At 46.0% G+C, this 26,616-nt stretch overlaps 1 protein-coding gene across 4 annotated transcripts in view; it reads right to left on the bottom strand.

The window, feature by feature from the left end:
* NDEL1 (nudE neurodevelopment protein 1 like 1) overlaps positions 1-19,826 on the bottom strand; it is a 56,835-nt gene extending 37,009 nt beyond the window's left edge. For 3 of the 4 annotated variants that reach the window (XR_002102452.1, XM_019542772.1, XM_019542771.1), the window contains exons 1-2: positions 19,728-19,826; positions 1,022-1,105 (exon numbers count right to left, since the gene is read on the bottom strand). The gene's annotated coding sequence lies outside the window, so the exon portion shown is untranslated. The remainder of the gene's footprint in view (positions 1-1,021; positions 1,106-19,727) is intronic. The other variant, XR_002102453.1, reaches the window with a different exon arrangement.
* Between the last annotated feature and the right edge of the window lie 6,790 nt (positions 19,827-26,616).

Genomic DNA, 26,616 nt, shown 5'->3' on the forward strand with positions numbered 1-26,616 from the left:
GAGTCTTAAACAAGGGTTTGGGTAAGAGTCCAGGTGCTCAATCCAGATGAGGAAAATGTCACCTATGTATCACAGGTATAGTGCTGGTTTGGCACTTGTCAAAAACTCAATGATCCACCTGCCTACTTCTCCTTCCCCAATGCCTCAGTAGTCAAGGACAAGGACAATTCCTTTTTTGAGGAGCTCAGAGGCACAAAACAACTCTGCTGAAATCCATAAAAACAAAATCTGACAAGTTGTAGAGGGTGATGCTTTATAAATAAAGCCAGGACAACTCAGTGCGTTCTCTTTTCAGAGCAGGAAGCTGAACTCATTCAGAGGGTGTTAAGAGCACCTCAGCATTACTCTCAACCTACTCCTTAAATGCACCTCTGTAAAATGCCCCTTTTCATAATTACAAAATGAGTATTATTAATAATTTATATTATGATCATTCCTGACAGCCCCAGTCATACATTGAGATAATAGATTAAAAGACAGTCATAGTTATAAATCAAATGATAATCCCTAACCCAAAGAACTGACAACCTGAACTTTTTTTTTCTCTTCCACATTTCACTGTCTGACAGGGTAAATTTACACATAGATCCATTATAATCCCTATCAGCACACGTTCATTCACATTTAACAATAGCACCATATTTTTATGGGTAAATTTTCAAGGGACAAATCTGATTGACTATTTTTTCTTTGAAGAGGGAATTGTGCTAGTTGCCCTTGGCTGTGCATCAGGAGTGTAAACAGTCTCTGTGTAAAGCAGACTAGCTCCAGCATTATTATTACTAGGCAGCAGCAGCACAGGAGTTCGCAACAGAAAACATTGCTGAGAATTTCACAGCTAAACTTTCACAGTTATTTTCTAGTTCATGAAAATCAGTAAAAAGGACTATTTCCAATACCTTGCTTAATCTTTAAGAAAATAGCTTAGGACTATTATTTGTAACCGCTACAGCTTTATCAACATAATTTTTACAGTAAATGAACAAAGCATAAAGCTCCTATATAACGGCTCCTCACTTACAGGCCTGTAGTCCCCTTGATTCAAATTCAAGATGATCGTGAGAACGGAGCTGAAGTATTCAATCCCCTTCTGCTCAAAATCTGCCTATATCAGTGAAACATTTGTTATCAGAACACAATACATGACAAACAAGTCATGCCCTGTCCCTCTAGGGAGTCCATCACTATCACATGGGACATTTAATACGTTTTAGATTAAGAACAAACATTTCCCCCAAAATACAGGATGCACAAGTTTAGACACTAACTACTTTGAAGCTGCAATATTAAAAGATAAACAAGGGGAAGGCTGTATGTCAGGACATTCCAGTTTGCCTTTAGAGAAGGGCTTACATCATTTTCTACAGGCAGCTAAGATGCGTCTCAGATGTACATCCATTCAGAGCCTTCCTTCTGTCTGCGCAAGCGAGCTACACCTTTGGAAACAAACACCTAAGGCATCTCTACTGACCGTAGAGATCCAGAGGGGCACGGGAGAAAAGATGTCTTTCCTTTATAAAAAGGTCTTGTAATTTTTAGTGTAAGCAGTTTGCACCTTAATATAACCTTCTGCACCTTACGTTCCACCTACGTAAGGTCAAAAAGTCCTGGTGTACCCCTCTCCCGCCCCGCCACAACTGGTGGGACCAGGATTTTTTGACCTTACACAGGTGGGACATCAGGTGCAAAAGATTGAGAACCGCTGACATAGGCTAGGGACAGAAGTTACACAAACTGGTTCAAGTGATCAGAAACTGGTTTAAACCTGTAACCAAACAGAAGCACAGTGAACATAAACCAGTTTCAAAATGGTTGAAACTGGTTTAAGATAAACCTGGTCGTACGTAGTATCAGACTTAACTGATTTAGGTCAAACTGGTTTATGAAACTTCTGTCCCAGACTCCTTCCTGGTTGAAATTAGATCACTGTCCCCCCGCATGCTTTGCAGCCCTGGGCTGGGCTGTCTGATCCAGAGAGCAGGGTTGGCTCCACCCCTCTGCTCCCTAGCTGGAGAAGTGAGGGTTGGCTGACAAAGGGGCAGGGGGCAAGCCTGGCTGGGGATGCAGCCCAGTCTATGGGGGGGGCTGCCCCCCTGTCAAAGCCAGGGTCCAGGGGAGGGGAATTAAACACCCCTTCTTCCCCTGCTCAAAGTTAGTGGTCACTGCAACTGTGGACTACAAATCCCAGAGGCACCGGGAAGCAGGAAGAGGAAGTGATGAACAACCCTGCAAAGTCCTGCTGCTGTAATTCTGGACTGCAAATCCCAGAGACCTTGGGGGCAGCAGGAGAGAAAGAACACACAGCCAGAGAGCCGTGCTCTACTGCCTGCCCCAAACCCCCCTGTTTCTGGCCTAAGCCATTGCAGGCATATGGCTGCATTTCCTGAATCAATGGTAAACATCTGTTCACTTCTGTTTCAATTTAATCTGTGCAGCTTAAACTAACCTGCAAAGACTGAATCTATTTTGCCTTAGGCTTTTTGACCGTCTATACCTAGCCCTAACGAGATAGAAGCAGGGATAGATAGACCAAGCCACCTTACCTCCTTGGTACCCACAATAGCAGGGATAAGCTTGTTACAGAGAAGACCCGACAAGCACCTAGCTGGGGTTGTCTGACCCCAGTACTCTTTCCTGCCCAGGGCAGGGGGTCAGACTCAATGACCCTTCCAACCCTAACATCTATGAATCTATAATGAGAAGATGAGTTGGCACAAATCCCCTGCAATACCCTTGTATGGAAAGACTCAGAGGAAAAATGTTGGACCTCTGGAGCTACAAAAATGTTTCCTCCAAGTCAGGGAATAAACTATGCTTCATCTAAACACTGCATTTGGCTGAGGAGTAGGCAGGTTATGAGCCTATTTAAGGATGAAACAAAAGGGGGAAAAGACTTTAGTTTCACCCAGAAATGTCCTCAGTGGCACTGTAGAAAAGGAAGCAAGGGACTAATATACTCTCAGTCACCATTTCACAAACAAAATGGCCAGCTGGCCTTGTTCTGTACTAGCTGGAAGATGACCCAGAAGCTTCAATCAGTCCTACGTGCCTGTTGTCCACCCAATGGGTGATGAAAACCTAGGTAAGCATAGGGAGGTATGTATGTGACAAAGCCATGAAAGACAAACGAGGTATTTCTGGTCCTCACTGCTACCTAGGAATCAGAAGGAGCTACAAGTACTGTAAACTACTCTGTTATACCCATACAACTTCCATCAGTGGAGGGAAAACAAAAAACTAACAGCAAATACATTTCTTTCCACCACCCAGTATGCCCAGGGTTTTTTTCTACCTGATATCTAATCACTTATGTCTAGTGGGAAAGCAGGACAACAATTGTACCAAGGTCCATCAAAACACAGAAATGAGTTGTGAGCAGTTAGTATAGCCCACAGAGCCTCAAAACCTCATCCATAATTTCATAAGTGTTGAACAGAGAAGGGTCTCTCAACACCAATTCTCTTCAAAACCTCCAGCAGCCTCTCTATAAAAAGCTCTCTCCCCTGTTACCAATGAAAGCAATACTGAGGAACTCTGGAAGGGGTGCAAAACTGCTATTCATATGGGCTATGTTGAATCTATTGGCTATACAACCCATCAACACCAACACTGGGTCAATGAGAATGACACTGAGATCCAAGTCCTCTTTGACTGGAAGAGAAGGGCTCGTTCTGCTTAGCGAGATGATACCTCATCTCCACAGAAGGAGACATATCAGTTCCTCCTCAAAGCTGAAGGTCAAAGAGGATCTGGGAAATCAAAAAAAATCGGTGGTAAGATAAAACCAAGGAGATCAAGCTCTATGCTGACAAACATGACATACACAGTTTTTTTCCAGGCAATGAAAGCCATCTATGACCCAGTTTCCCAAGGTCCTGTTTTCCTGAGATCATAGGATGGCTCAATACTCCCCAAAGACAGTGAATCTATCCAAGATAGATGGAAAGAGCACTTTGAGGCACTCCTAAACCATGTTTCGACTGCAGTGGATGCCACCATCAAATCAATTCATGAAACTTCATGAATTTATTATTTGAATTTGGAACAATGGAGAGATTCCTGGGGACCAGAGGAATGCCAATATAGTGACTATCTTCAAGGAGATAAATCTGTGTGTGGGAACTATTGCGATACTGCCCTCCTTTCCAAAGCAGGGAAAATCCTTGCCTACATTCTCCTGAATCATCATCTACCTCTTGCTGAGGAAGTCCTGCAAGAGTCTCAGTGTGGTTTCAGACCACCCCACGTGGCAACTGACATGATCTTTGTTGCTTGCCAGGTCCAAGAAAAGTGTCAGGAACAACATCAAGACCTGTATGTGGCCTTTATTGAGCCTTTTGATTCCATCGATCATGAAGCCTTCTGGAAGTACTGTCCAGATTTGGATGTCCTGAAGTACATCAAGTTCCTGAGGTTCCTCCATGACCAGATGACTGCAACCATTCTATGTAGTGGATCAGAGACAGATGCATTTGTCATCCAAACTGGGGTCATGCAAGGATGTATCATCATCCCACCTCTGTTCTCCACTTTTCTGACAGTCATCCTGGTTCTTACTGGACACATCTACACAAGATGCTAATTGCACAGTAACCTAATGTTACCACTCATTAACATTCAGGGCAAAAACAATGCTACTACACTAATGTGCAGTAGTGTTAGGCTACTGTGCAGTTAGCATCATTAAAAAGCCATGCACCAGCACTACTGCACACTAGCACCAGTTACTGTTCATTGATTTAGTAGTTGGTTATACAAGTACTAAACTTAATGCACAGTAACTATAGTGCATTAATAAACATGTAGACGTGCCCATTAAGAACCACCTTCCTTCCAGAATTGACACTGAATTCCAAGTGGATGGAGGGCTCTTCAATCTGGGTCATCTTCGCTCAAAGACCAAAGTACTCAAAATAACTATCCCTTACCTTCAACTTGCCAATAATTGTGCCATCCTTGTGCACACTGAGAAAAACCTCCAGACAGCACTGGATCTTTCTGGAGAGGCCGTTTCTCTCTATGTCAAGAAGATTGAAGTGCGCTGGCAGCCTGCTCCAGACCATGAATGTGACCTCCCCTCCCCAAATTACCATTGAGAGGAAGACCCTGGAGGTAGTCAAGCACTTCCCCTCTACTGCAGTAGCCATCTCTCCCAGAGAGTGAACATTGATGAGGAGATCCAGCACAGGATCTGATGCACAAGTGCCTCTTTTCAGGAATTGTTTCAGCATGTCTTTATTTATTGCGATCTTCAGAAAGACACCAAGATCCAGACCTACAAAGCAGTCATCATCCCCACTGTCCTCTATAGATGCAAAACATAGGTAACCTACTGTCATCATCTCAAAAGTGTGTAGATGCATCACCAACAAAGCCTCCAGAAAATACTCCACCTCAAATGGGAAGATCACCACATGAATACCAACATCCTTGCTGAAGCCAATGTTACCAGCACTGAGTCGGTGATCCTCAAGCACCAACTTTGCTGGACCAGACATTGTGTGTATTTGCTTGACTTTCAGCTCCCAAAACAAGTGCTTTACTCCAAGGTTTGTAATGGTCTGAGATATTGCAGTGGCCAAAGGAAATGCTATGAGGACACACTGAAGGCATGCCTCAACAAAATGGATGCTGACATCAAGATGTGGGAGAAGCTGGCTGTTGACCACCTCCAATTGCGCCGCAACCTCAACCAAGTGGCTGCCTGTTTTGAGGTAAAGCATCTTGCCTTCAAAGCAGAGAAGAGAGTAGAGAAAGGAATAAGGAGAGAGATCCTGGCCTATGGCCTACCCTCCCCTGCAGTAAGATCTGCGACTTCTGCGGACAGATCTGTGGCTCAAAGATTGGACTCAAGTCACTTCAAGACCCAACACTGAACCGTGGTAGAGATCATCCTTGAATCAAGGGATTGCCAACAACAACGACTGGAAACACAAGAGCCCCTGAGCCACAACTCTTCCTCCTCAACATTACCACTGAGATCCATTCACAAGAACTAAGAGTAAACTCTTAAAAAACAAATCAGACAACACTTGCCAGGTCCTACAGTTGAATTGGTAGTGTCTTATGATTAGTCACACTAAGAATCACTTGATCAGATACGTGGATATGTGGTCTGTCCAACTTCCTAGTGAGATAGCCTCACTGGATGGTAATGTTATCTGACCATATTCATCTCCAATGCTCTCTGATCTCTGACAATCACATGAGGTCCTAAACAAACATAAAACCAGAGGTTGGTGTTGGTACCAGTCTCAATAACTTCTCAGCATCTGAAAGGTTGCAGAAAGAATAATTAGGAAGTCTTTAAAAGCCTTGAATTTTTAAGAGTTGCTTAAAAGGCCTTTAAATCATTAAAAGATATCATTTGCACACAACCATTTTACAATTCTGAACACTATCAAAAATTGCCTTGTTTTGATGCTTCTGGATCTTGTTAATTAGAGGCTCAATAAGATATAGTAGGACTTATTATTCATACCATGTGGCTTGCAACCAGATTGTTTGCAGTGGATTGCCAAATAAGCTATACAGCTGTTTGCTGAAGCTTTTATTTCAAAAGACCTTACTTCGTCATTCAGCTGAAGTAATACCTCAGTGATTACACACAGATGTTTATATTTGGTTCCCTCATCTTCCCAGGGTATCCAAAGTCTACAGTGTCTACTATCTACCTATATGTATCTGGAACCTACAACCACCTACCACAGTAGTGGGAGAGGTGGCTGCCAGGACCCACAGGCTACATGCAGCCTGCCTGTTGGGGACAAGCCTGAGCTAAAATACTCGGCAGCAAAGAGCATTAGTCAATCCTCACAGCTGAGATCTTTGGTCCTAGGTGCAAGGCTCGGGAGGTGATAGTGCTTCTCTACTCAATATTGGTTAGGCCTCATCTAGAGAACTGTGCGCAATTTTGGACTTCACATTTTTAAAAGGACATGGAAAAGTTAGAGGGAGTCCAGAGACAGGCAACAAAGATGATAAAGGGCTTGGAAAGCAAGTCATATGAGTAGAGGCTGAAGGAGCTAGGCATGTTCAGCTTGTAGAAAAGGTGCTTAAGAGGGGGCATGCTTGCACTCTTCAAATACCTGAAGGGCTGCCATAAACAAGAGGGAAAACACCTCTGCTCTCTCACTACAGAGAGTAGGACACTGACCAATGGCTTTAAGTTGCAGCAAAGTTTATATTAGATATCAGGAAAAAAGTCTTCCCTGTTAGAACAGCGAGCAGTGGAATAGAGTGCCTGCGGAAGCTGTGGACTCTCCATTGCTGAAGGTTTTCAAGAACAGTGTGGACAGCCACTAGTCACGGATGATCTAGGAGCGGCTATGCCTATGTTCTCCTATGGGTATTTCTCATGCTTCTGGCCGTCACTGGTTGATGCATGGGGTTGGAAGGGAATTTCTCTTGCTGCCCTGCTGCTACATATATCAGTGGGGAGGGTTTCAGCCTGTCTCAGAGGCACTGGGTTTTGGCTACAGCCAAGACTGGGGATTTTGACTTCAGTGCTCCTACTGGGACTTGAAGTTGGAGGTTCCGAGCTAGAGAGTCTTTCCCCTCTGGTCAGGATCAGACCGAATGCCATATTTGGGGTCAGGAAGGAAGTTTACCACATGGTCAGACTGGTATGAACTGGGGAGGGGAATTGTCTTCCTCTGTAGGAGGTGGGTGGGGGTGCGACATCCTTCTTGGGATCTCTCAAGCGTATTTTAACAAACTTGCAAGTTCCAGACATTGGTCACCACAGTCCACTTTATCGGTGACAGATTAGGATATTAAGTCTTGTAGTTGTGTCAAGGTTGACTGTGTAGTTTTGCTAATACGTTAGAGAGTGGATTTGTACAGGATGCTTTCAATAGGGAAGATCATGCCTCAAGCAGGGGGCTGGACTAGATAACCTATGGAGGTCCCTTCCAACCCTACTTCTCTGATTCATGAAATAACCAAATACCCTATCATCATCTACTCTGGCTTTCAGAGTAGCCTCATCATCTACTCTGGCTTTCTGATCTTTCTAAAAGTTAGAACTGCCAGAGACTTCAGGATGTTACTGAGGAGTCTTCCCCTTCTTTTTTTAAAGTTGCTGTTCCATTTGGAGAGCTTCCACTGCACTGTATTTTAATTCTAGTCATTCATTTACCAAGAAGTAAAGGTAAACCCAGTTCTAAGCCAGATCTAAATTGTTAAGGATTGTATCATCTGATACGTCCACCAAATGCTGATAAAGCAAAGCAAGAAAGCACAAAGGAGTCATGGTCCATCCCACTTGGACTTCTTATACTAGTAGTAGCGACTGAGGCCATAACAGGAGTTCTCTTTGTACAATAGCTAAGTCCAGGATTCTTACTCACTTTTCAAATCCCCACCATAATTCTCAAGGCACAAAGCAGAAGCTGAACAGTTACCAAGAGCCAAAACAGATCAATACTGTTTTCTTAACTGATTAAAATATTTGGGATACAGATTAGATTTCTCTGGTCAATTTGTAACAGCTTTTCTCTTTTTGAAATGCAAGCTGGAAACATTTTTATACACAGATTGGGAGGCTTCCCACTGCCACTGTACGGATGGTAAATGCACTCATCTCCTTTATTCAAATACTATTTTTATACTAAATGGTCTCTAGTGAACCACAAAAAATGCCTTATTGCCTCTTAAGCATCAGAAGTACATGAGTCCTGACAAAAAGAAACAAACACAAAGCTCATAAAACAGGTATATCAGACTAATGATCCTCCCTCCATCAATACTAAAAAAGCATACTTCAAACATACCCACCCCCACTTCAACTTTAGACAAGATATTAAGGAGAATCCACTTAGTTACAGCCAGTAGCAAGATCATAGCAAACTGTTTCAAAGTCTTTAAGCAATCCAAATGAAACACCAGTAAGTCCAGTATCTCAGTCTGCTTGCTGCACCTCGTTAGAGTCAGAGGCACAAAGTGAAGGAAAGGCTATTTATTCTATGACATACAATAAAACTGTCAAGTCTGAAATCTGACACGTCACCCACAGCCTTAGCCAACATAGGGTTACAAGGCCTGATATCACATACCTGAAATCAATTTGGTTCAAGCTGATACAAGAAGCCTTTTATAATAAAGCAAGCTACAACTTCTAAAGAAGCAGGCACTTACTAATTAATAATTCATCCCATTAGGCCACGTTTCATCTTCAGACATGGTTCAAACTCTAAAACAAAGTGAAGCATAACAAAGAACCCATCTCTGCCTGCTCCCAAAGGTCATATGCTAAAGCTCCTTCAAAGAGAACAATCAAAGTAATTGGTAGAGGTCCATATTGTGTCCGGACCAATTAAAGGAAAATTCACATTATTGGCAATCGGCTTTTTTTGGCTGATGTGGCTAATAATATCACTGATAAATGCCACTTATCTGCACAGGATACATGAAGCCAGGAGTGCAACCCGGCAGCTTGGAGAGCAGCGTCTGGCCAGCAAGCCTATGGGGATGAAGGAGCATGGGCGGGGAAAGGGGCGCAGATCAAGACCCCCTTGGTGAGGAAGGGAGTGAAGCTAGGGCTGGGGCAGGCACTGCCTAGGTGGGGCAGGATATGGGATGGAACCAGTGGCTCATCTGAAGAGCATGGGGGGGGGCAGCTCCCATCGGAAGTATGGGGGGCACGTGCCCCCCAGATGTGTACATGCTCGGGGGCCGCACCGGGCTCTTCCTGGCAGCTGAGCTTGGGTTGGGCAAGGCAGGCGGCAGCTCTAGCCCCCCCACCCCATAACCTCCTCCCAGTCCTGCCACTGCTCGCCCCGCCCGGCCTGATCACAGTCACTGGGAAGAGCCCAGCGCAGACCCCAAGCATAAGTGTGCAGCAGCAGCCTGCCCTTATCCCACGCACAGCTCCAGGGGGCACATGCCCCCCATGCCTCCCCTGGGGATGCACACAGAGGCAGAAGCCACTTCCCCCACCCCCCAGAAGAACTACTGGCTCCACCCCATGCCCTGCCCTGGCTGGGCAGCACTTACCACTGCCCCTATCCCACTCCCTCCCTCACCTCAGGGGCCTTGATCTGCACCCCCACCATGCCATTTCCCTCCCCTACAGCCCTTCCCCCCAGACTTACCAGCTGGATGCTGCTCTCCAAGTTGCCAGGCTGCATATTGGCAATTGGATTGGTATCAGCCAATATGGCCAGTCAATAATTACACATAAACCAGTATAAGTGACAAGGAATTGGTTCAAATCTGTAACACAACTGAAGTGCACTGCACATAAACCACTTTCAAAATGGCCAACACTGATTGAAGATAAACCTGGAAGAATGTTGTATCACACTTAACTGATTTAGATTAAATTGGTTTATTGAACTTCTGTCCCAGATCCCCTCCAGATTCAAGTTAACTCACAGTGCCCCAGCATCCCAGAATACTTTGCACCTCCCCTGCAAACCCCCATTCACAGGGTGGCACGCTAGCCTTGGCTCAAGCTGTCTGCTCCAGCCAAGCATGGAAGTGTGTTCCAGCATCCCTCCCACGCCCTGCTGCGGGCCACTACAGGCATGTGACTGCACTTCTGGGATCAAAAGTGAATGTTTGTTCACCTGCTTATCAGTTCAATCTATGCATCTTAGACTAACCTGCAAAGATTGAATCGATTCAGGTTTGGGATTTCTGGAAGTCTGTACTTAGCCCTGGAAAAGAGCATCTCTGAAGAAGCCAATAGGTCTAATACAGATTTGTTGAGCCAACAGAGAAAAGGTTCAGTCAGTAATAATTTGACTTCTTCTTACATGCATTGCTTATGTGCAGGTTTAAACAAAGAGTTGTTACAGGTTCTCACCTTATCAAGCATTTCTACCTCCCATGGAGAAACTGAGGTAGTGGACAGGTGTTACATTTGTAGCACTATATAAGCTTTTGCTTGACTTCTGTAGTACTACAGACAGGCATGCTTGCCCCCTACAGTGCCATAAAAGGGGCAGAAGCACTACAAATATGCCCCTGGATGAAATGGATTTCTCTGCAGCAATGTTTTCTAGGACCACAGGTAAGGTTTGAACAATCACATGTAGTGTTACAGAGGGGTCTCAGTACCCAGCATCCCCCAGTATCTCACCTACCCCACTCCAAGGAGGAAGGAAGGGAGAATAGGGTAGATAGTTCACCAGCACTGCCTGGTTGCCCAGTGCACACAAAGACAGCACGCTGCTCTTCCACAGCCCACCAGGGGCAACATCACTCTTAATGACAGTCTGGTCAGGAGGGAGAAACAGGGCCAAGCAACTCCCTACTGCCTCTGGCTGGAGAGCATGCTGCTGAATGCCTTCGCAGAAATTCTGTAGCTTTTCAGCTGGAGACAGCGCTCTGCATGTCTGTCTGCTCCCTGCCTGCTACATATTTGTTGTACTTCTGAGTGCTGCAGCCTTGTAGCACTACGAACTCACATCTGTCCACAGCCTGAGACCAACAGGTACTCTGCAATGCTGCCAATGCTTTTGAACAACCTCTAGATTCAGACATACATGCCTGCTAAGTTCACATTTTCCTGAATTTAACTCTAATAGCAAATTGCAATGACCTAACCACAGCCTCTTAGCAGCTCAATCACAGAATCATAGAAAATTAGAGCGGGAATGGACCTAAGAGGTCATCTAGTGCCCAAAAAAATGGACAAATATGCCTAGGAAGTTTCACAGTTTATAAGTTGGCATGGCCCTCATAAATACTTCAACCTTTTGGGGCAGTAAGAGCCAGAGGCCAGAAAGGAAGTTTAAGGGGAGGCAGAGGGAGCCAAGTAGCAAGTTCATCACTGGCACAAAGGCTGAAGAGGTAGTGACTCCTCCACCAGGTGAAGCAAAATGAGCCATATGGCTGGAAAAGGAGAGGGGCTAATGAGTATAAAAGCCTACCCCCTGGGAAAGACAGGACATCAAGCCCAGGCTGCAAAAGAAGATGATTTGCCCTTGCCAGATGGAGGGAAGGCCACCATAAATGAAGTAAGTAGATGCAAAGCAGGGAATATGTTAGTATGTTTTGGTTCAAGTAGCAAGCCAAAAGGGCAGCACCTTATGTTATGGACTCTGTTAATTTACCTCGTGGTGGAGATGAGCTTAAGTTGAAATTTCAGTTCAACAAACACCTGGTGGACCAGAAGCGGTTAGAAGGGGAAATGAGGAGGCTGCACAACAGGGTGCTCAACATCCTGAGAGAGATACTCTCATCAGAGGAATACACCAGGAGATGTAGGCATAAAAGCGCCGAAGTTGGAACCTCAGCTTGACAGCAGCCACCTCAAAGCTGCTGCTGTGGCCTAAAGGCGAGGCTGTGGGCCTGCTAAGCCCAGGATTTGGGGATCTAGACCCCAGAGAGGCAGAAGCAAAGATGGAATTTGTAGACTGGGAGAAGGAACTGGGGGCACAAGGACCCCAAGCCCAGAGAGACCAAAAGCCAAAACATGGCCAGGCTCTTGAATTAAACTGTACAAATTATGAGCAGGACAGGATAAGCCAGTGTGCATGATAGGCCCCACAAGTCCAGTGGGATGTGATCACCAAGTTCCTTTCACCTAATATAGAGTCAGGACACCTCCCAGATGATTTTTACAAGGCATGGCAGCAAAATCAGGACCAGGAGGTTTACAAGAGCAAGGACTGGCTATATAGTGAGGTAGAGAATCCCTCTGTTTAAGTCCTATCACAGGGCCCAAACCCACCACACGGTGGGGGGGAGTGGAGAGCTGGGAAGGGGTGGCATTGGGCCCTCCGGACCTAATCCCAGTGTGAGGATGCAGAGAAGGGGTGATTCCAGGCCCCTAGGCCTGCTCCCAGTGCTTGGAGTAGGAAGGGAGAGGTGGTGCTGGGCCCCAGAACACAATCCTGGTGCACGGAGCCTGATGGGGACTGGCCCAGCCCCACTTCATCCCAACCACTGCTTAAAAACGCCCTTAGCAAATATGTACTGCTTAAATGGTACATCCCCAAGCCCTGAAACGTATTATGGTTGACATAACTAACAGGTGATTAATAGATGCCCATGTCATAGTAGCATTTTCTTCTTCCAGTTAGACATCTACCCTGATACTTTGTGTTAAGAACACTAACAAGAAAATGAGGCAGAGTATGCACTTCATCCATCCATTTCTACACTGCCTGCAATTGAACTTTGCGATTGGGTGTTTCTTGCTTTAATGTTTCCTGGAGTTCTTTCCAAATTGCAACAACATCTGCAATACAGCAGCAATCTGTCGGTAGTTTGTCCAAGACTATGGAAATAAGTCTTAATGTATTCGATACATCTTCCACATTTCTCTTCAGTTTAATGTTGACTACTCTAGCTATGATACTTCCATCAATTTTGTCACATTTTTCTTCACAGATGGTTATCAGGATAAGCCAGTTCTTAATTAACAGCTCAGAAAAATCAACCAGCAATTTCCATTGTACATCTGGGGGAGAATTAGCTTGGACTCCCCCAGCTCTCTTCAGTGAAGCTGAAGCAAACTAGTTGCTACGGAAGTATTTTGCAATTTCAATAACATTTTCCTTCATTTTGGGGAGTACTTAAATTTTTGGTTAAAAAGGTATATCAAATGATCACTGCACCCATATAAGTTTCAGGTTTGCTTCAATCTCTTCTCATTTTTTCTCATCTTTGCTACATTTGCAGCATTATCTGCGACAACGTACAGGGCATTTGAATTTTTGCTCACAGTTTGTTACAGCTTTCACGGCTACTACTTTTAAATATTCTACAGTGCATCAGTCATTTCCTGATGTATTAATTGTTCCTGTGAGATAAACAACCCTGTCTTCTGTTGTCCCACAACCACATATAACTGGATCATTGGTACATTGCTCCATCCATCAAGACTCAACTTAACACTTTTCCCTTCAATGGTTTTTGCACTGTTCAATTTCCGTCTCACACACTGTATCCAGAAGCCTTTCAGCAATATCTGTTCTACTGGGTGGAGTGTAAGCTGGTCATAATGACCAAACCATGTCAGTGAAATGTTTGTTCTGAACAAGATGAAAAGGAAAATTTGTTGCATAAGTGAACCGAGCAATCTTTTCATTTACATTGTCTTGCTGGACTTTGCTCACCCTGATTCATCCATAGTTTTACTTGATAACGAAGAAAGTTTTTTTCCGGATGCAGGCAATTCACTCTCTGAGGTATATTTAGTTATAGTACTGCTGGTGGTACCAGCAAATGATTCTACAGCTGCCGACACTGAAGATGATGGACTTTCATAATTTCTTATGTCTAAGCTGGACCCTATAACAAAATAGTTAAAAAGTCACTCACACTGAGTATTATTCAGTGCTCTACTTGAAAAAAAGAGATTGAAAATGAAAGATCCTTCCTACAGCAGATGTCTTTTAACCAGGTTTTAAGTGATATAATTTTTCAAACCCTCTTCTATAGGTAAAATATTCAATAAATCATAAAGGTTATCTTCTTCTATCTGAACTCTTTTCTTTATCAATATAAAACTGTTAAAATATATATTTTTTATTTTAAAAGTCATAAATATTCTGCACAAAATATCTTTACTTAGGGCAAGGGTCAGCAATGTTTTTGGGCAGAGAGCCAAAAACACCCCCAACCTCGATTTGTAAGATGTTGGTGTGCCAGAGGCAGATGGCAGGGAAACTGAGAGGGACCCAATCCTTGTTGTGACAGCACAGCCCTGGCCTCTTCCCCACCACCCATCTCAAGGTGCATGTGCCAGGCAAAATGTTTTTGCATGCCATCCTCTGTCACCCATGTTGGGAGTTGCGTACCCCTGACCTAGGGCTTGTATGTTTATAGAATCATAGAAAATTAGGGTTGGAAAGGACCTCAGATTATCTAGTCCAACCCCCTGCTCAAAGTAGGACCATCCCCAAATAGATCATCCCAGACAAGGCTTTGTCTAGCCAAGTCTTAAAAGCCAGCAGGGATAGAGATTCTCCAACTGCTCTGCATAGCCTGTTCCAGTGCTTTACCACCCTCCTAGTGAAAAAGTTATAATACCTAGCCTAAACTTCTCTTGCTGCAACATGAGACCATTGCTCTTTGTTCAGCCATCTGCTACCATCCTCTTCCAACCCCCACCCCCAGGTAGTTGAAGGTTGCTATTAAAACCCCTCTCAGTCTTCTCTAAACTAAATACTCCCAGTTCCCCCAGTCTTTTCTGCATCCTCCATCACTAGGTTGCCTCCCCCATTCAGTAAGGGACCCACACTTTCCTTGATCTTCCTCTTGCTACTGACATACGTGTGGAAAGCTCTTGCTACCCTTACACTGAGCAATAAAACTCATTTTAGAAGTGCAGAGGTAATATTAAAAATGCATAATTGACAAATACTCCCACTAACTAGCATATTCATTAGATTTTGAACACAAACTTTTTGAAATTCATAAGTAATCCACCCAAAATAACTAACATTGTCAAAGTTATTATTTCCTAGCATTACAATGTATGGCAGGCAATCCATAAGAATGGCTCAAAGATAGCAAGTTTGCTAACCAATTGATCCAGATGGCTCAAACATCTCTACATCACCATCTTCAAATTCACTGCTTTCTGAGAAACATTTTTCATAATGTTACTTCATTCAGGCCACCAGGCCTTGCATCTCTTTGTTGCACTGTTTCATTTGGCATGTGTTCCTCTATTTTTCCCCCACTAGGGCAGACATTTCTTGAAAATATTCCTAAATAAGGTCTTTTTTGTGATCTGCAGCCATAGCAGTTTCCAGGTGTGGAAATCAAGACTAAAGGATGTTCCACAAAATGCTGTTCCTTTTTCTACACTGCCTTAAGCCCAGCATTGGTCCTTTCTATTGCACACACTGCTCCTTACTCCGCTCCCTCTCCCCCCTCTGCACAAGAAATTAACAACAAACCAAGACTCCTCCCTGTGATATAACTCACCATGTCCTTCACTCCCCACCCCGCCAAAAAAAAAAAATCCATGATATCTGCTATTGTAGCCCCCGGACTTTTGTACTGCAGTATTTTAGTTTCAAGATACAGATAGAGCACTTGAGAAAGTAATATTTACATCTCTGTAGACATGCAAAGGGACCAAGAAAGGTCATTTAACTGAAGTACCCAGAATCATTTGGAAGCATGGAGTTTGCAATTACTGAGCAGATGGTTGTTTTTCGGTGAGCTAGCATTTCTCAACCTGTGGGTCGTGACACAAAAGTGGGTTGCAAGAATATATGAAAGGGTTATGAACAAACTTTAAAAATGGATCAACAAACTTTAGAAAAGGAGAAAAACATGAGAAACTGCAGGTTTTCCTTTGCAGGTTGGCAGAGTTCCAGCCTGCGAGGGGCTGCTTGCCCCTCCACCTGCCATGTCCCACATACCTTCTTGCCCCACACACTGCGAGACTGCTGCCTGGGGGCAGAGGGTCAGGAATGAGGGCACTGGGCTGGGATGGGAACTGATGTTTACAAATGGGTCCTGGTACAAAAAAGATTAAGAACCACTGGAAAATATACAAGGTGGGCTCAGTGTATCATCCTGATCAAGGAATGCACATGATAGTGTCTGCTGGAGTCAGAGGCCAGGTTCCAATATTTGTGATGACTTTGCTGATCCTCTGCATCCAGTAGTATAGACCCTGCATCCCTTTCAGGGTCAAGCCCCACATACATGAAATAATGTGCCATCTTTTTAAGCCTCAAAAGTTACACATTTCCCCCCTCATTCTTACAGAACCAAATCAGCTTTTAACTCCAGAGTTTTTAGTAGAGGCTCACTGACTCAACATACTATTTAAATAATTTTAATAGATTATATTAATTGTATACCTTAGCCTATATGCTGTATTGAATTCAAATTTCATTTTAAAGCTGGTTTATTTTTAAAAAGGAAAGCTAAATTATAATTAAGATAAAAATATTAAAAGTCCAACTAAAAAAAAACTGATTTTTTTAAATCATGAATTTTTATCTACCCTAAAGTCTGCCCCTCCACTAAAGATCAGACCAAATGCACATTTGGGATCAGAAAGAAATTCTGCCCTACAGCATAGGCTACAAGGGGGGGTGAAGTGCAGTGGTTGCCTTTCTCTGTAGCCCTTTTCTTTGCAACTCTCAAGTGCATTTTAACAGCCACTTCCTGTGCTTTCAGCAGAATGACATTGGCAGCCCCCAACCCCCTGCTTTACCTATGCTAAGTTAGGGTGGTCTTGATGTTGTGGGGCAATGTGGCTGGTAGTTATGCGATAGGGTAGTTTGCACAGTTGTAAGAAAAGGTTAGGCAAAAGCTTGTGTAGGACACTATAGATAAGAGTGATCCTGCTTAAACAGGGAGCTAGACTAGATGACCTCTTGAGCTCCCTTAGAGCACTATTACTCCATGAGTCTATCTTTTAAAAGGTCACATAGCTAATATTTACAAAATACAAGTATTTTTTTACTTCAAGCTGTTTGCACAGCCATCCTTTTCTGCAGCAACTAACATTCCTGCTTAAAATCACAATCTTCATCTCAAGATGCTCACACTCCATTTACAGTCAGATAAACTTGACAGATACAACTTTCATTTTAGACCAACTACACCATCCCATAGTTTTCATTACTAATGTAAACTAAACTATTAAAAGCAAACATTTCATAGATGTCAAGCCTGTAATCGTCACAGTTACAAAACGTGAATTCTGTATTTTTATTAAACAAGAACAAGTTCTTAACAGTTTCTGACCATTAGATTGCATTGAATTAAAAGATCAAAAAAAACCCTTGCAATTACAGCTGTAGGAAATTAACACTATAATATATAAGACATTCTCCTTGGAAATATTTCAGTTTATTTAAAATTAGGGGTGTACCAATAAAGATTTTCTTGGCCAATACTGATAGCCAATTATTAACTAGCCATATCAGCCAAGACTGATCTGATAACAGATAGCAAATGTGGACTGGGTTATGCTGGACCAGGCAGCTCAACTCCACCCGTCCCTCCCTGTCCCAGTCACATCTGCAGCATTTGGCACCTTTTCCAGCGCCTGTCCTGGCCCCAGCCCATGCCACACCACACCAGCACCCAGGACACTGCAGTAGCTGCTCCACACCAGCCCGGCCCAACCCGCCAGTGTGGGGATATGGGTGTATCTGGGGGAGGGAACCCAGGCATCCAGGGGCATAATTATCGAAGAACATTATTGGCTACAACAGCCAAAAAAAGCTGATAGCCAATAATATAAACTTCCCTTTTATGTGTGTCAATCCAATTGGTGCACCTTTATTTAAAACCTTAAAGATGTCGCAGTCAGGGAGCAGATATCAATGTGCAGTGAAGAAAACAGTCTGTTTGGAAGACATGAAGGAAAGGGCAGAGACTAACAGCAACACAGTAGCAACTCCTGATTAAGGAACTTTGTCAACAGACTGGCTGTCATAGTCCTGCTTCAAAAGATGTGGCTGGAACACAGCAGTGTGTGTAGGTGGGGAGCGTGAAGATGGTTTTATCAAAAGAATTTCAAAGTGTTGACTGATCTCTCCCTAATGGATCTGTTATACCTTCTCTTTTAACCTCTCTGCAGCAAGGACTGTGCGTTCACTTGTAAGGTCTACATTTATGACACTAACAAAACCATCATGTACCCTTTTAGTATATCCTCTTTTGATGAGCATACTGAACTTCTAAATCTGCTCTTTCCTCTGATGGAACAGAAATATTATTTTTAATAATTTGCTGAAAATGCATTTGACATCATGAATATATTTATGTATTCTAGCAACCATCTGACAGCAAACATTTTGCAGGCCCCTCCCTTTCCCTAAATATAGCAGATTGAAGACAGACAGATTCCATGGCAAACCCAGCAACACATTTCATAAACTCAAGTTTAAAAAAGGAAAGAAAAGGAAAAGCAATGCCATGACTCAGAAACACTTCACCAGCCATAAACGTCAAACATGCTAGAAAGTCTAGTCACATTGGATAGCGTTTGGGGTTTTTTTTATCTGCTGTGCTATGTGAAAAGAAAGAGTTACGTTCATTATTGCATCAGCCAGTCACTGTGGAGCAGCACGAGGACGGGGCTTGCCTGCTGCTGCCTGGATGCTTGACCACAGGCTGTCGCCCGCACGCCCGCCACGGCAGCATCACACCGGCTGTGAGTCAAACGCATGTGATGAGACTGCAAAGGTCAGCGTCCTATCACCCCCATGGTTTCACGTCCAAAGGACAGAGCTGATTTTCTGGGTGCCCAACCCAACGCAGGGTCTGGGCCTGTCTTTTTACCAGGCAACCTTGCTACCTGGGTACAGCCCCTCACTCTGGCAGAAGCTACAACCCGAGGAACCGGAGGCCTCGCTCTCTACCCCCTGTCTAGAGGGGCGGCCGGTCTGGGGAGCGCTGCGGATCTCAGGAACGGTCGCGGGGCAACGCAGGGGCGCGAGGCGAACAGGCCTCGTCGGGGCGCCCCCCCCCCCCGAGGGGGGGCCACAGCCCCGCCTGGAAAGCAGAAAAGGCGGGGCCGACCCGGGCACGGGGACTGACAGCGCCTCGCCCAATCCGCGCTCGTGCAGGCTCCGCTCCCCGCGAACGAGCAGAGGAGGTGGGTCCTGCCCCGTTGTCACTTCACGTCCAATCCGCGGCGAGCTGTGGAGCGGGCCCCGCGCCCCCCTCGGCCTCTCTGCCAGGCCCCGCGCCCTGAGCCCCGCGCCCCGGTGGTACCCCCCGGGCCGCCGCCGCCCCCCGCGCTTGGGCGCCGCCGCCCACAGCTGTTCCCGCCGGCCGCCGTTCACCTCTGTCACAACAGCACCATCGCCCCGACCGCTCCCGGCTCCGAGCCCTGCCTCATCCGGGGACTGCGGAGGGCGGGGCCGCGCAGTGACAACAAGGCGCGGGGCGGGGCCTCCACCGCGACGTCACAGGGACGGGGCCGCGTCAGGCAGCCGACCGTCAGCCATGGGGAGGAGCCCCCGCTTTGGGAAGGGGTCCTTGTGCTGCCTCTCGCTGCACGCCCAGACCCGTCGGCTGCCCCGGCTCGTTCATCCGCAGCTGCTGTATGAGGCACTTCAGGCAGGAGGGGTCGGGTTGGTTGGGACGAGACTTTCTTGTCTCTCTCCTAAGGCCTTCTCCAGAGAGGCAGTCAGCCCCGCCCCGCCCCGCGAGAAGGGCTGCGCAGGCGCCTTGGCGCTGCGTCGGGTTCCTTATGCGCCTTCTGGTGTGGGGCGGGAGAAACGAGTCGCTGTGTGTGTCTGGTTCCAGGACGGCTGTTGTCTTGAAGCGCTCCCGGGGAGCACTGCTCTTCCGGCGCGGTTTAGTACCCGCCAAGGGGTTGGGGTTAAAGCCTGCTACTCCCTAGCTTGCTCCTGCTGCCGTGCGGCTGAGGGCAGCGAAACTCGGGGGCATCCAAACCCCAGGCCTCCGGGCTTGGGCCTGCACGTAGGACACCTGCGAGGAGACTTTGGAAATGTCTGAAGCCCCTGGTGGGGATGGAGGATGTTTGCTGGTTGTAGGGACACATAGTTCTGGACTGACTCATGGATTTGGACTAGATTTGGCTTGGAAAATATTCTTAAAAAAAAAAAAGTCCTGCAGCCGTCACTGAGACCTCCAATGTGTCCACCTGGGCAAGAGGGTGGAGGCTGCCCCAGACCAGCCATCCCCTTTCAGACCATTGAGACAGAGTCTGAAGGCCAGACTGCATCCAGACCATCAGTGTCTCCATGGTTGTAGCTGCTGCCAGAGGGAAATGGATTAGAGCCACCAACTGCCTCAGCCCTCAGTGGGGGGGTGTTTTGTCAGAGTGATGTCCCATAGCTTTACTCCAACCCAGGAGGAAGGGCCAGGTTTTGAGGTGCCCTATACTTGCCTTACTCTGGAGGTTGCAATACTGGTATTTTGTAGGAGTTGTCCCACCATATTGCTATCAAACCGTCCAGTCGGATGCAGTTTATGGTCATACCCAGGACCGTGTTATAGAAGTAGGAGGTAGTTAACATGCCAGGTCTCTGCATCTTTGACGGATCAGGGTTTGGTGAAAACTCAGTAAACAGGGTTCAAATTTCAGGAGGGCTGAGCGCCCCCCACCCCTCCCCCATAAGAGATGAGCCCCTTGTAAGTTTTGAAAATCATAACCTGGGGGGGGTTCTAATTTTATTAGGGTATTGTGAGGGGCAGCCCAATTTTTTCTGCAGTCCCTCCTCCCTCCCAAGAGTCAAACCATAATTCAAACACCGTCAGTCGGACTGCTGCCGCTTTTAGCAGCAAGGCAGTGGACCAGGTACTGGAGTGTTTTTCTGAGGCATGCAGAAGTTTACTAACCCTCACCCTACAATTAGTAGGGCTTGTAGACACTAGCAATGTCCATAGCTGAAGAACAGGCTCATGGCCAGGGAGGAGAAAGGAAAACCAAGTGATCAGCACCAGAAGGAGCAGAATCAGAGCGCAGCCTGTGCTAACTGTTGCTCCAGGGTGATCTGGTCTCAGCTCACTGTTTGCTCTTGAGATAGCAAAGCAATACTAGGTTCTTTACAGCTAATGCAGTGACACATCCAGGTGGAGAAACTGTACTCAGCAAACACTTGCACACAGTTGCAACCAGCAGGGTATTTACTGAATAGGGAAGCTGGCCATGATACCAAAGTAGGGTGACCACCCATCCCTAATGGAGCAGGACAGTCCCAGAATGGGAACATCAGGTCCTGATCCTGGGCTGCATGACTCTGGGACAGCATTTGTCCTGGATTCGCAGTATCATGCAGGGATCCGGGATTTTCATTCACCGAGGAAAACTGTAGGAAATAGGCTGCTGGGGGTTGGATGTAGAAGGCACCATGTGCATGTGTGTGCCTGCACACATGCACTTGGCCAGGAATACAGCCAGGTAGTGTAGAGAGCAGCTACCTGCAGGTAACACTATGGGAGGGGGGCAGAGGGAGGTAGGGGATAACAGACTGAGGCCCCCACAATGAGGGAAGGAATGGGGCAGGGGCTGGGGGCAGTGCCCAGCCAGGGCAGTGTCCGAGGCTGAGGCATGGAGCAAGACAGAGCCACAGGTGGCTTGTCCGGGGGGGCAGCTCTCTGCCACTGCACACACTCCCAGGGAGTGCCCCTCCAGATTTGTGCATGGGGCAAGGGCAGATGTAGGCTGCACGCTCTGCTCCAGCCATACTGCTGCCAGAGGTGTGAGTTCTGAGGAAGAGGCAGGCATGTGTCCCTCCCACCTTTCCATTTTGAAAAAGTGGTCACCCTATACCAAAGAAGATGGTAATGAATGTGGTATGTGTTGAAGTGTTGCAAAGCCAGGCTGTGATCTGACTTCTCCGATTTTGGGACATAGTTCTTCAGCAATTTAAAGTGACCAGCATACAGTTACAAAGAACACATAGCAATCTTAGTACAGGAGCTTACCTGCTGTGGTCAGTACAATCATTTTATGGCTGCCCCAAAAGAAGACTTTGACAATTTTGAAAACGTTGCTATGAATATATGCAAAGCCATTTCCCAAAAATATCAAAGTGAGCTGTGCTGTACTCAAAAGAGTAAAGAATATGAAGATAAATCAGGACAGCCTGAGACCTTACTGCAAGGAAGACGACATGTTTTTGTTTGGAAACATTCAGTCTTTTAATTAACAATCTGCTAACTTGCACAAGTAAGACACGTAATAATGATGCTTATAAGATGATGACTGACAGTTTTGGAGTTTTGTTTGAACTCAGCCCATTGCACATCCCTGGCATTTACAAGTGTACTGCTGCATTTGCTGCACTTTACCTGCAAATCTTGAACTTTGAAAGTTTTCATAATGAATCTCCAACCAAGCTGCTAGAAGACCTAAGACAGAGAGGCCTTCAATCAGTATTCCCTAATGTGAACATCACTCTGGAGATTTTTCTGACACTGCCTATCACAAACTGAAAGAAAGCATACATTCTCAAATATGGCTAGGATAAAAAATGAGCTTAAATCAAGAATGCAACAGAGATAACTAAATGCTTTATATCTTGGAGCACATGAACCAGAACATCTGATGACAACTGGACTTTAATAACATCATACAAGAGCTTTTCAACCTAATTTTTTTTTAAAGTCATTTGAAATATGGTAAATGTAGCACTTGCTTATTTGTATGCCTTTTTCATACTTGGTTACATAGTTAATAACGGAAAAATTGTTATGAGTGGTGGTCAGGGCAGTCATCTCCAGTTGCCATGCTCTTTGGATCCAAAATCCTAAGAATTCTTAATCCAGCCCTGCAGTTATGACTCTTACCCCTTCTAAAGCTAGGCTTTCATCCACCTCCCCAGTACTCCGTTATGTTCTCATAGTTGTCCTAGGCCACAGCTGGATCCCTGTGTTGTTCTATATCCCCTCAGCTTTTGTATTCTTGTGTGGGGTTTCTTTCTGTTCTGACCCTTTTTGGTAACATTTTCCCTGCTGATGTTATGCTGCAGAGTGGAGGAGATGCTCGTCCTTGCTGTGGAAGCAAAAGTATACACCAAAGAGCGCTCTCTCTTGGTAAAGTACTTCAGGTACAGTAGAGGAGGATGGGCTGCCCGGAGTATAGAACTGCAAAGACAGTAGTTGGGTTGCACAGCGATGTGATGGTGGGGCCAAAATAGGATGATGTGATTGCTAACACATGACAGCAGCTGATTGATTGCTCAGTAAATGTAATGAAAAAAGAACCATTTTCTAGCATTAATTCAACTCAGTGTTTTTTCTGAGAGTTCAAGATTCAACTGCTTTATGTAAATGGAAGCAAAAGACAGGAAATGTGGTTAAAAACAGGAAGCAAAGCAGCTGATAGCTGCCTACAATCACATCCTGTCTACTGTCTCACTTGAAATTATGTGAAAGGCACGTTGTGCATCTTGGATGTCCTTTACTAGGAAAACTAGTAGGGGTGTGTGAAGTGGGCGCCATTTGATTCAGATTTGGCCTACATCAGGGACAGTGATTTGATTCATTGATTCGGATCACTTTCCCAATTCGATTCAATTGAATCTGAATCTGAAGATTTGATGCTGATTCAGAGAATCAGCAATTCAGCCATAGACACAGGTTTAAAAGATTTTTCTACATACCTTGAGGTACCAGCACAGCTTGTGAATGCTGCGATGCTGGGGTAGATGGAGCATCCCAGAGGAGTGCGGGGTGGCCCTCCACATGTTTGGTGGCGAATCCAGAAGTGGACTGGAAGTATTTCCGATCTGCTTCCGGGTCTGCGGGGGGGCACAGCCCCCCCCATGCTCCCCCACGCTCCCGTGGCTCTGCGACTGGTGCCCCAGCCCACAGTTGCAGCCCCCTCTGCACAGATCCAGGGAACACCTCCCCCCATGCCCTCCCAAGGTTTATGCAACAGCAGGAGCTGCTCCGTGCCCCCCAGACAAGCCACGGCTTTGTCCTGCACCCCACCCTGGCTAGGCAGCACCAGCCCCTGCCCCACTCCCTCTCTCACCACGGGGGCTATTGATCTGTCCTCCCCACACCCCTTCCCTCCCCATCCACAACAGACTTACCAGCAGCTGTATCAGAAATCGGATCAGTATCGGCTAATATGCCTTCTTGAAAATCAGCTTTCAATATCAACCCCCAAAATCTCTATCACTGCACCCCTACCAAAAACATTGTGATGTGTGGTCTTGCAGAGTTCTTTGCAACAGAAGAACTGTTCCATTATTTTTCTGTAGTCAAAACACTAAGCTGCCATTTTCTAAGGGGTGCCTTGAGTCTAAGAGGTTGAGAACCACTGTAAGAGAAGCTTTTGTAAAATAAAACAGAGTAAAACTGGTGGGTCAGATCATATCCTTAACTGATGCAAATTGGCATAATTCTATTGACTTCAGTAGAGCCACATCTCTATTGAAATGCATTTTTTTTTGTCTTGCTCAGATGTTAAATGGGTTAACTAATTGGTGTTTTTACAAAACACTGTGAAAGATCTTACATATTTTTCTGTTCTCCTAACTGACACACTGTCCTAGGTATACACTAACCTGAACCTTCTGGCTGCTGATCACTTTTAGTGGCCTTTCCCCACCACCTCTCCAGTTAGAGATATTGCAATTATATCAGGGCTGTTCAGTTTCTAAGCAGCCCAAGGGCCACATGCTCCATAGGCTGCACCATCAAGAGCCATGCACTCTGGGGGACATGGTCCAAGTTGTATGTCATGCACACACACCAAGCTCTCGCTCCCACCTTCAGCTGTCTGGCCACAGCCTTCTCCATTACATCTGCACTATATTGCATGGGTGCTTCAGTCCCCAAACACTATGGATTGCACCATGCCATGCTAAACCACCCTACACCCTGGGTCAAGGGTATGCAGCAGAAGATGGGGAGTGCTGCTGCAGCGGGAGCAATAAGGGCATCTGCTGCTGGGTGGGAACCCTGGGGCATGTTAACCCCTTGCAGGCTACATATGGCACACAGGCTAGCAAGTGGACAGCCCTGTATTATGTATGTGACGTGGTTTTGTGTGTTACAATATGGTCTTCCCCCATTCTTCCTCCTTCCCCATGTTATCTGTCTCATCCTTATCTGGTTTCTACTACCATAGCATCTCAGCACAGCTATCACTATAGTTATCCTCACACCAATCCTAGGACAGCTGAGGCATCAAGAGACTGCAGTCTGTATCTTACACTTATGTAGTACACATCCAACTCCCATTAGTTTCAATAGAAGTTAGGAGCCTAGTAAATAAGTATTTGGGCCTAACCAACATTGCCCAGGCCATGCAAAGGAGTGGTAGAAGAGGGAATTGAACCTTTGTCTTCCAAGGAAGTGTTCCAACCCCCAGATCGTACTACCTCAAAGTCCTCAGCTCCCTCTTGTTGTCCCTTACTGCCTCCCCCAGAAATAACATACATAATGTTACATTTTCAGCTGCATCATGGCCCTATCAGAGCAGAAGGAGCAGCTGTGAGAAGTTTCATGCTTCATGTAACCTGCCAGCATCAGCTAGTCTCTTGGGAGTCTTGCTAATTTTGCCTAGAGAAGTACAGGGTCATCTAAGACAAATTCTTCAAACTGTACACTGGTTACTGGGATATTAGCAATCAGGCAAAATTACCAATACCAGCTACATACTGTAGATTAGAGCAGGGGATTTCAATCTTTTTTAACAAGGGTACCTCTTCTGTTTCAAAGTTTCAGCTCATGTACCCCTTTATAGTTTTTTCTTGTTTTGGAGGGGGAAGATCGAGGCCCACACACTGGGAGAGGGTGTGGGGCTGGGGCAGACGCTGCACAGCCAGGGCAGGGCCTGGGACAGAGCCATAAGCAGCTCATCCAGGGGGCGCTGGGAAAGGGTGGCAGCTCCCGCTGCTCCGGGCACCGTGGAGGGCGTGTGTCCCCAGATCTGTGTGTGGGGCAAAGGCAGGCTGCTGCTGCATGGGTGGGGGAAGGGAGGGGGCAGATCAAGGCCCCAGCAGTGGGGAAGGGAGTGGGGCTAGGGCAGGGGCTACCCAGCCCACGTGGGGCGCGGGACTGAATAGCAGCTCCTGTCATTATGCACACCCCTAGGAGGGTATGAGGGGCATGTGCCCCTAGATCTGCATGCAGGGTGCAGGCAGGCTGTGGCTGGCATTGGGCTCTTCCCAGTGGAGGGTTGGGCTGGGCTGGGCTCATGGCGGGTGGCAGTGGCACTGGGAGGAGGAGTTGGGGGGGCAATTC

Source organism: Crocodylus porosus, unplaced genomic scaffold, assembly GCF_001723895.1.
Source record: "Crocodylus porosus isolate Cpor-Errol unplaced genomic scaffold, CroPor_comp1, whole genome shotgun sequence".
Taxonomy (NCBI): domain Eukaryota; kingdom Metazoa; phylum Chordata; order Crocodylia; family Crocodylidae; genus Crocodylus; species Crocodylus porosus.